This window comes from Nicotiana attenuata, chromosome 6, assembly GCF_001879085.1.
Source record: "Nicotiana attenuata strain UT chromosome 6, NIATTr2, whole genome shotgun sequence".
In the NCBI taxonomy this organism is placed as follows: Eukaryota; Viridiplantae; Streptophyta; class Magnoliopsida; order Solanales; family Solanaceae; genus Nicotiana; species Nicotiana attenuata.
Genome location: NC_031994.1, coordinates 93,360,154 through 93,369,782, shown reverse-complemented (window position 1 = coordinate 93,369,782; position 9,629 = coordinate 93,360,154).

The following is a 9,629-nucleotide window of genomic DNA, read 5'->3' as shown; positions in this document are numbered from 1 at the left end:
AATATATATATATATATATATATATATATATATATATATATATATATATAATAGTGTATAAAACTTAAACTCAAAAAAGAATCGATAAATAAAAAGAAAACAAGAAAAACTTCATCATTTTATAATTGGCAAAGTCCTAATCAAAGTAAATTAATAACAGCTTGTGTGCTACCTTTCTGCCTTTGAATCTCGACTCTAAAGGATAAGAGAATAATGGGAGACTGCGTTTGAAACTAGTACGCAACATTGTCTAACCTCGACAAGGACAATTATTTCATTTGAGGGGATACACATTATTAAACAACAATTTGAATGAATTAAACCTCAAGCCTATACATTAGTAGTAAGGGAGTGAAGAAGCCTGTAGATGCTTATGCAACTTTTGACCTAGGGTTCTCAGACCATGTCGCTTTCACTAAAAAGAGAACCCTATCTTTTCCCCACTCACCCCATCTCTCTCTCCCCCTACCTTTTTCTTCATTCTCCGTACTATCTCTTTCTATCAACATGACTTTGTGCCTAATTAAGTCCATATGTCATTGTGAGGTTACAAAATGATCAGGGTGGAGCCAGTTTGCTAGTTACAGGTTCGACCGGACCTAGTAATTTTGATCTAAATCATGTACGTAATTTGTTTTAAAAAGTTTATTGAAAATATTAAATTATTAATTTAGAACTCGATAACTTAAACAGACTAGAATTCAATCCCATAAATTTCAAATTTTGACTCTGTCTCCAAAGTCATAGAGATAGATTTTGATGTTTGGAGCCAAATAACTTTTAGAGAGGTTTAGCATCTCCAACCACATGCCTCCTCACCTTCTCACCAACCACACCCACATCTTATTCATCTTTAGTCAATGGAAATTGGCTTTATGCTTGTACTTGCCGCTGATGTTCATGGGAACTCGCTTGAAACCCTAGCCAATGAGCCTCTCTTTTGTCTAACTTCTTTATTCTTATCCATTTTTTGGTTTAAATAGACTAGATTAATTCAGATTCACGTCATGTATGACCCATTAATTTACTATCAGAATTCTTTTCTCCATTCTCAAAATTTAAATATGAGATTACCGGTTAAGAGTGAATCGATTTCATCCATCCCAACGCACTTAGTATTTTCTTTGTCTTTTTCATATTAAATTGTCCATCTGATTTTTCATCTTCATGCCGGGAGTATTCTTGAAAATGGTGATAGTCCTTTTCCACAACTGTAAGAATCCTCTTTGCAAGGCACTAATTCTCTCTTTAGTCTTTTCCATATATGCGTGCTGCCTTTGCAAATACTCTCTACCATTTTCAACCCTCATTCACAAGCCCTAATAGGCAGACCAGGGGAAGGGGTTTGGACTATCTAGCAATAATTATAGGACCACAAGAAATGTGGGGATTGTTCTGATGTTGCTTTCAGAAATTGAGATAACTTTGAACCAAGAAATGGGGATGATGAAATGTACCATTTAATTAGCGGCCTGGCGTGACAATGAGAGCATATAAACTGTCATGGGCGGCTTTCCAGCCATGCCCCATGACCCCTTGGGCGCGCCCCGTGGCGTCCTAGCGAACCTCCCAATGCCTAGCGTCACCGACGGCCCCGTGGTCTTGGCTGCGCCAAGTGACAAGCGCGCAGGTGCCTCTGTCGCCCCACCGATATCCCTCGCGAGCGCCAAGCCGCAGGCAGAAGCCAACAGCGCCGCGCGCGCGGACCGTGATGCCAAAGACACTGCTGCTGACAACGGACCTGCTGCTGCCTTATAGAAAACTAAGTCATTTTCATTGTAAATATAGAGTAGTTTTATTTCATGTACTTCCATTATGTTTCTCTAGCTTAGTCAAGTCTAGTCTTGTAACTTTGGATTTTTTTTTTAAGTACTATTAGGGGGGATCAAGCAATCAAAACTTTCTAGCAAGCAAGCAATTCTCTGTACTGGTGTCTCTCCCCCTCGACACCGCGTTGCTTTTCTGTAATAGCTTTCATTAATGCAATCAAGCTTTCTTTCATTCTGAATTCGCACTTCAGTTCTCTTAATTGCTCTTGACATTGGTTTTCCCGTACGGCACTGACAATCTCGTCTAGCGTACGGAGGGGACCTCAGTTGGCGGACAGCAACTGCACTGACATCAGTTGCCTAGCCTTACGTCGCCCTTCCAAGGAATCTCAGGAAGGCGCCGCGTGACAAAACCCATGTTTTTTAAGTGCTCTCATTTCCATAGATAAAGAAAGCGGAAAAGAGCCAAATATACCTCAGTACTATTAGAAAAGGTTTAAACGCATGTACTCTTCGTTGTACTTTGTGCCTATATATACCCTTGTCGTTATACTATTGGTTCAAATATGCCCCTTTTCCGTTAAGTTTGTCCAAAGTGGACATCTAATCCTACGTGGCACTGACATTTGATGAGGTGGTGTTAAGAAAACATATTTTAATATCTCAAAAAGAATATTTACAATTATGTCTAGGTTCATTATTTTTAATATAATATTAATTGGTCTTGATAGAAATGTAACTGATGGAATATTTTCAATTACAAAATTTCATTTTAACGTTTGGCAATTGATGGCTTTCAATGGCTTTACGTTTTGGCATTGTTGGTATTGAATTCTTAATGATCCGTTTTGGCATTCTTGATATTGAATTCTTAATGATTTGTTTTGGCAGTGAATTCTTGACATTAAATCCTTTATGGATTTTACCGGTTTTTCATTTTCAGATGTCCGTTTTCTTGGACTATATATAAAGCTATTTGTTTGTGTTTATGGGTAGTGTGGAAAAAAGTTAAAAAATTTCTTCCCTTTTCTTTCGTGCTGGGTTTTCTTTTATACAATCTTTGTTGTTTCTGCTCCTAGTTATACTAGAAGAGTTTGTTGAATCCTGAGGGATACACCTAAAATTATTTATCTCGGTGTGGGCGAAATATCCTTAAGGACAGTATCTTTGATACGCCTCAAGCTAAACCTTTTATTCTCCATAATCATCCAATTTTTCCAACAATCTTAAGGATATTTTCACGTTGTTATTATGGAGAATAACACTGCTAATGTTGTTGTTGATGCTGCTACACATGCTGCACCAACTGTTTCTGTTGTTGTTCCATCACCAATTACCTATGCCAAACATTTTCCTGATGTTTCGAAAATTGAGATTTCTGGTGGACATAATTTTAAGCGCTGGCAGGAACGTGTGTATTCTATTTTGGATATGCATGGAGTTGCTTTTGCAGTTACTGATCCTAAGCCAATTGAAACAACTTCCATTCAGATGGATCAATGAGTTCATGCTAATAAGGTATGTAGACATACTATAATTTCTACTCTTTCTAACGAATTGTTCGATGTCTACGTTTCCTACAAGGAGGCAAAAGAAATCTGGGAGTCAATGATAACAAAGTACACTGCTGAAGATGCTACTAAACAAAAGGTTGTAATTGGAAACTACTTGTCACGACCCAAAATCCATTAAGGGTCGTGATGGCGCCGGACACCGCTGTCAGGCAAGCCAACCAAATACTTAATTAAACTCCAATTTAACGATTTTGAACACTAAGATTTTTCCTTTAAATTTCATAAGTAAAAAGATAACTGCTCAATTCAAATTAGATACTAGCAATCAATAGAAAAATATTTAAAAACCATCCCGGAACCTGGTGTCACAAGTACATGAGCATCTACTGATAAGGAAATAAAATACAATACAACATCCGTCCGGAATACAGTGGACAGAAAGAAAATACAATTTACTGGAAGGGACTTTACTAGCTGCGGGCCGCCTTGAATAATGCAACTCACCTAGTCCCCGAATCATCCGTGCTGCTATGCCTAGTGGGCTGCTAGAGATAAATATACCTGTGCAACAAAAATGCACAGAAGTGTAGTATGAGTACGTAAACAACGTATACTCAATGAGTATCCCGTCTAATCTCGAAGAAGTAGAGACGAGATGGACAACTTCGACACTTACTAGTGGTCTAATAATAATATACTAAAAATATGAGGAAATCAGGGATTTTATACAACAGTTCTAACTCACAAAGCCGGAAAACAGGAAAAACACCTTCAACAAATGATAAGGAATTTTCAAGGTTTACTTTTCATTATCTTATCAATTTAAATCAAGCCACGAAGGGAAATTTCACAGTTAAAAATTCTCAAGCGATAATATATCATGCGCAAATCATGCCGAGGTCGACGGCCCGCTCCAACAGAAATGTAAATTGTGCACTGCCGAGGGTCGAACGGCTCGAACCATAGATGCATCTATTACCCCGCTCGCGAACTATCCATGCGACGCGGTCAACATAAAATAAACAATCACCCTGCTCGCGAATCAATCATGGGACGCAGGTTCACATAAAAATACATGCTCAAATAGCCAATTAAGGATTTATCCGGGAGCATTTGTCCAATTAAAAGCCCATCATCTTTTTAACAATTGCGAGATTAAAGTTTAATCCTTTTGAAATTCATTTAACAATTCAATGCGATCTAAGCAATCCAAGCTATCAATGAGCTTACAATTAATCCAAGTATAGCATGCTTTTGGGTCCTAACTACCCGGACAATAGCATAATAGTAGCTACGCACGGACTCTCGTCACCTCGTGCGTACGTAGCCCCCACAAATAAGAGCACATAGTCAATTATTTCACCTATGGGGGCAGTTCCCTCTTACAAGGTTAGAAAGGAGACTCACCTCGCTCCGAAGATCCATAACCGGCGATCCATGCCCTTCCGGGGACTCCAATTGATGCACCATGCTCCAAAACTAGCCAACGGTTATGCAAATCCATTAATTTATGCTCAAATATTCATTACAAACTAATTTATAGCAATTCCTAACTCCGATCGAAAAGTTACCAACGCCCTCGGGCCCACGTGCCCGGAATCCGAAATTTTTCGAAGATAAAGAATTACCCATGACCTTAGGAACTCAAATATATAATTTTACTAAATTTCCGATACTCAAATTGTGGTTAAATTCCAAGAATATAATTTCTATCTTCTACCAAGAACCCCTAATTCTCAACCAATTTTCAGCTCAAATCCTTAAATAATTGATGTACTTAACTCATAATAGGTGGGATAACTTACCTTATCATTGATGATGAAAAACCCTCTCTTGAAAGCTCCCAAAAATCGCCCAAGCTATGAAAAATATGATGAAAAATGGCCAAGACCGATTTTAAAACAATCATTTTGCCCCAGCATTTTTCGCTTCTGCGGAAATATTTCCGCTTCCGCGGTCCCGCTTTTGCGGACAAAGAGCCGCTTCTTGCGGACGCTGGGCTCCAGCCCGATTTTCGCTTCTGCGGACGGCCCACCCGCTTCTGCTGTTCCGCTTTTGCGGATCTAGGGCCGCTTCTGCGGTCCCTGGGCTGCTTCACATCGAACTGCTTCTGCGGCTTCTTTCCTCGCTTCTGGGGGCCGACTTCTGCGGCCGCTTCTGCTGTCCCAAATCCGCAAAGCAAGAAATACAGCAAGCAGCAGCTCCAGCCCTTCTTAAACTCCAAATTCGATCTGTTAGCACCTGGAATCCCCGAGGCCCCAGGACCCCAACCAAACATACCAAACCAATCCCAAAAACATGCACGGACTTGATCGAGGCTCAAAATCGGCATCAACACAACGCTTAAATATCATGAAATCGAACATGACGGACATACTTCCACTTTCGGAATTGCGATTCCGACCACGATTCAAAAAGTCCACCTCCGGTCCAAATTTCTCAAAAAACCCCCTTAACAATTATTTTCTTTAGCCGAAGGTTTCCAAAATGACCCCTACGGACCTCTCCGAATTCACCTTCCGATTGCGCTCACCAACTCCGAATCACCATACCGGAGCTATTCTCAGACGTCGGAATCCCAACGACAATCAGATAACACCGAATTGCACTTCAAGCCAACTTAAAGAAATTTCTTCACAAAATCTAACTTCCAACCATAGGCGCCCAAACGCCCCTGGGTTATATCCAAAACCCGCACCGGGCATACCGCCCAAGATCGCAATCAATCATACACAACCTAGCTGGCAACCATTCAGATATCCCGATTCCCAAGTCGTTTACTTAAAACTTCCAATCCTACGTTCATTCTTTCAACTTTTAAGCTTCAGAAACTAGAGAATTCTCTTTCCAAAATCAAACTCTGGACTTTCACGGAATTCAATTGCCGACCACGCGCAACAAAGTCTATGCACATGAAATTAAAAGCCTGTCATGGCCTCCGACTGCTGACGAGCAGCATAGACTCAAAACGACCAGTCTGGAGTCTTACATTCTCTCCATTCAACATACGGTTTCGTCCCTCGAAAGTGCTGAGAACTATACTGAAGTAGTCTGAAAATCACCGGTAAGTTCTCATGCACACTTCCCGTGCTAACCACCACTCGTTGAGCACATTTAACTAGTCAGTTCTGAAATATTCCCTTCTTTCAAGCAGATGGGCCTTAGAGCCTAAATTCAACATCCGGAATTCTCTGCCAGGCCTGTTTCCACAATACGAACACCCGTGATCAATCACTGCACGCGTGTACCCCAATAACATGACTTGCATCACTTTGCTAAATTCACACCTGATCAATTTGCTCACGGACCACACATAATATTTTTCGATCAACTTAGTCGAACAATATCCCGAATCTGATGTCCCATTGCACCCCATGACATACACAAGGGCTTACTCCTAAGCTCGTTAAATCCGCCCATATGGAAGAGATGTGCAGAAATTCATAACCACTGCCGAAACAACAATTCATTGGGTCTATACTCCTGGCAAGAACTATCACCTCATTCTGAACCAAACAATGGTCTTAGCTCCTTGATATACTTCATATACTCATATTGTACTGATCTCGAATTCAATGTTCTCGTCTTACCCAGTACGAACTGCTCAGGCAATAAGCCACCCCGACATGACCAAAAGTCCCATATGATGCTACAATATGCCAAAATGCTACCATATCGAACGCGATATAAAGGAACGCAAACCTTAAGAAGGAAATTCAACTACACCGCTCGCAAATCATACATGCGACGCGGTCGACTTAATTAAACAAACACCCCGCTCGCGAATCATACATGCGACGCGGGCACACAGCTAATATAAGCTTTCCTCATAAAATAGGAAACAAAACACATAAAAACAGATACGGGGATCTGTACTCAGCTTCACACTGTTGCGGCGCGCAACCCGATCCGAACAATATAACCATGGCAGCGTGCCACCCGATCCACCCATAAAACTCGCATAAGGAGATACGCACCGAGCTAGATTGCTCATTTCAATAATATACCGAATATCGGTCACAAGCACACTAAGTGCATAATTCCATCCCTGGGGAGACATATAGCGCCAGAAGCCACAAAACTCAAGCACGACTGAGGTGCGATATACGATTTGAAATCTCAAAAGCATCCTGCTCATATAACATCATTGATACGCGGATCCTCAACACATAAGCAATTTCTCAAGCCGTCTCACAACTCACACGGCGCAACGTATCACTACACGAAATATCTGACAGCGAAATAACACCCTGACTACTCCTCCACAAGGAGCACATTACTGAAATGAACACAACTGGCCTGACATAGAGCCCATATTCACATTTAAATTCATCCACCGACCTCAAGTCGATTCTGATCATATCGAACTAAGCCAATAACCTTTCAAAGGTCCATACTAATTTCCCTCTTCTCATAACACACAAGGACAACCATCATAACCGGAGTACTCATCCACAGTCCGCAACTCAGTAACTGAGTGCCTTCCAGGCACATATTCTCAACTTAACGATATCATCACAACCTCCATACTTGTTTTAAGTCTTTAATCAATCCAGTGACTACCTGCCACACTTATACAATTTTCTTGTGAGACACACCCCCATAACCTACCATAACAAATAACTGGGTCATACCTCCAAACCACGGACCGTACTAACGCAGAAAAGCGATCAAGAATCATCAACCATGACACAAGCCCCTTTTTACAAAACACCAATCTCAGGTGACACTGAAGACAATACCAACTTACCTTGAACATCGAAACTCCTTTCTTGCTCATCTGAGCTCGTGACATCCTTGCCCACACCGAGCTGCTACCTTGATCTTCACTGCAAATTCCATACCACTCACTGCACTTAACATGCCAGTATACGATAGAACTCATTTTTCATCATAGCTTCGGAACCACTAATAGGCTAACACTTCGTCACATAAAGGCTTTTCACTGAACTCACTTAAGGAGATCCATAGTATCACACAGGTGAATTCCCATAATCGTAGAATATGCAAATCTCTAAGTAGTGGCCTATGCCACCATTGCCCTTCCGGAAATTCTGCTTCCACATAACAAGCTATGACAGAAGAATGCTTCTGAGTAACATCAATTGCGGCGACTGACAAGCCTGATACGCACCATCCCAAATCACTCGCATACTCGATCACGCTGAAGGAACTGATCACTAACACCCATATGCCAAATTCAACTATGGCTAATCAATCCACCTCCTTCCGATTTATCCTTGATTGCCTTAGCGATAATACTAACTCCATCCAACACATAACATACTCCATCTGCACCCATCTCGAGTGACCTCGACTCACGAGACCATGTTGTCCCGAATCCCGCGAACCACTTCATACCTTCCTTGTGCGCATATTCGCACCCTCAACTGATATGCCCATTCTGCTAATCCTTCTACAATCCGAAGTCCTTCCTCATCTTTCTCTCAAGTGCTATACTGCAAGTCAAAACATCATAGAACATTCTGAGTCTCCACTCACAAGCTGCTGCAAAGCTTGATTCTTAACTGTACTTCTAGGCTCGAAATCATTAGGCACCATACTTTACCTCTTTCGAATCCGTTAGGATCGTTACTGAGAGCCACCCGCTCTGACTTGGTCCCGAATATAATCAACTCCATAAATCTTATAACACATGAATACCCTCTTGATGAGGCGCCCGGCGGAATTACTTCCTTTGAAACCTGCATCTATACAAGGCATATATTCTGAATCCTACCCCAAGTCTGAACATGAGCCAATAAGGCCAACCATAGCATGCATTTCGACAATTCATTAGCTCGAATTACCACTTATGTTCCTTTCCCGTAGCTGAAATAACCTATCAATATGCTAATCACCAGAAACCTCGCAAGTAACTAACTATGCAACCCAATCATAAGCGGTGGGACTCTCCCACTTAGCTTGAAGCCATAATTTCGCAAATCTGGGACTCACCGGAGTTCTTCATCTCTTGTTGACATAGCCTACCGCAATCAATCACCAAAATTCTCGATACCTTACGGTAGAAGCCCCCCCCCCCCCTTTTTTATATTCTGAATCATTATCAACATTCACACAACAATTCCCTTTGTTGTATAACCAGTAGAATTCTTCGCAGAAGCTTCGCCAACCACGCAACCGCTAACCTGCTCACCGGGAATAACCAACCTGTGGAAATCAATCCCCGATATCTCCCAACGCTGCTGCACAAGGTGCAATCACTATGACACCAATAACCCCTCCTGAATCCGAGCTCACTCTCTAGCTGCACAAGTCCATTCCTCCTTCGTGGACATCACTTAAATGTGCGGCAACAACCTTCCAATTCGAGGTTATGTTGCAT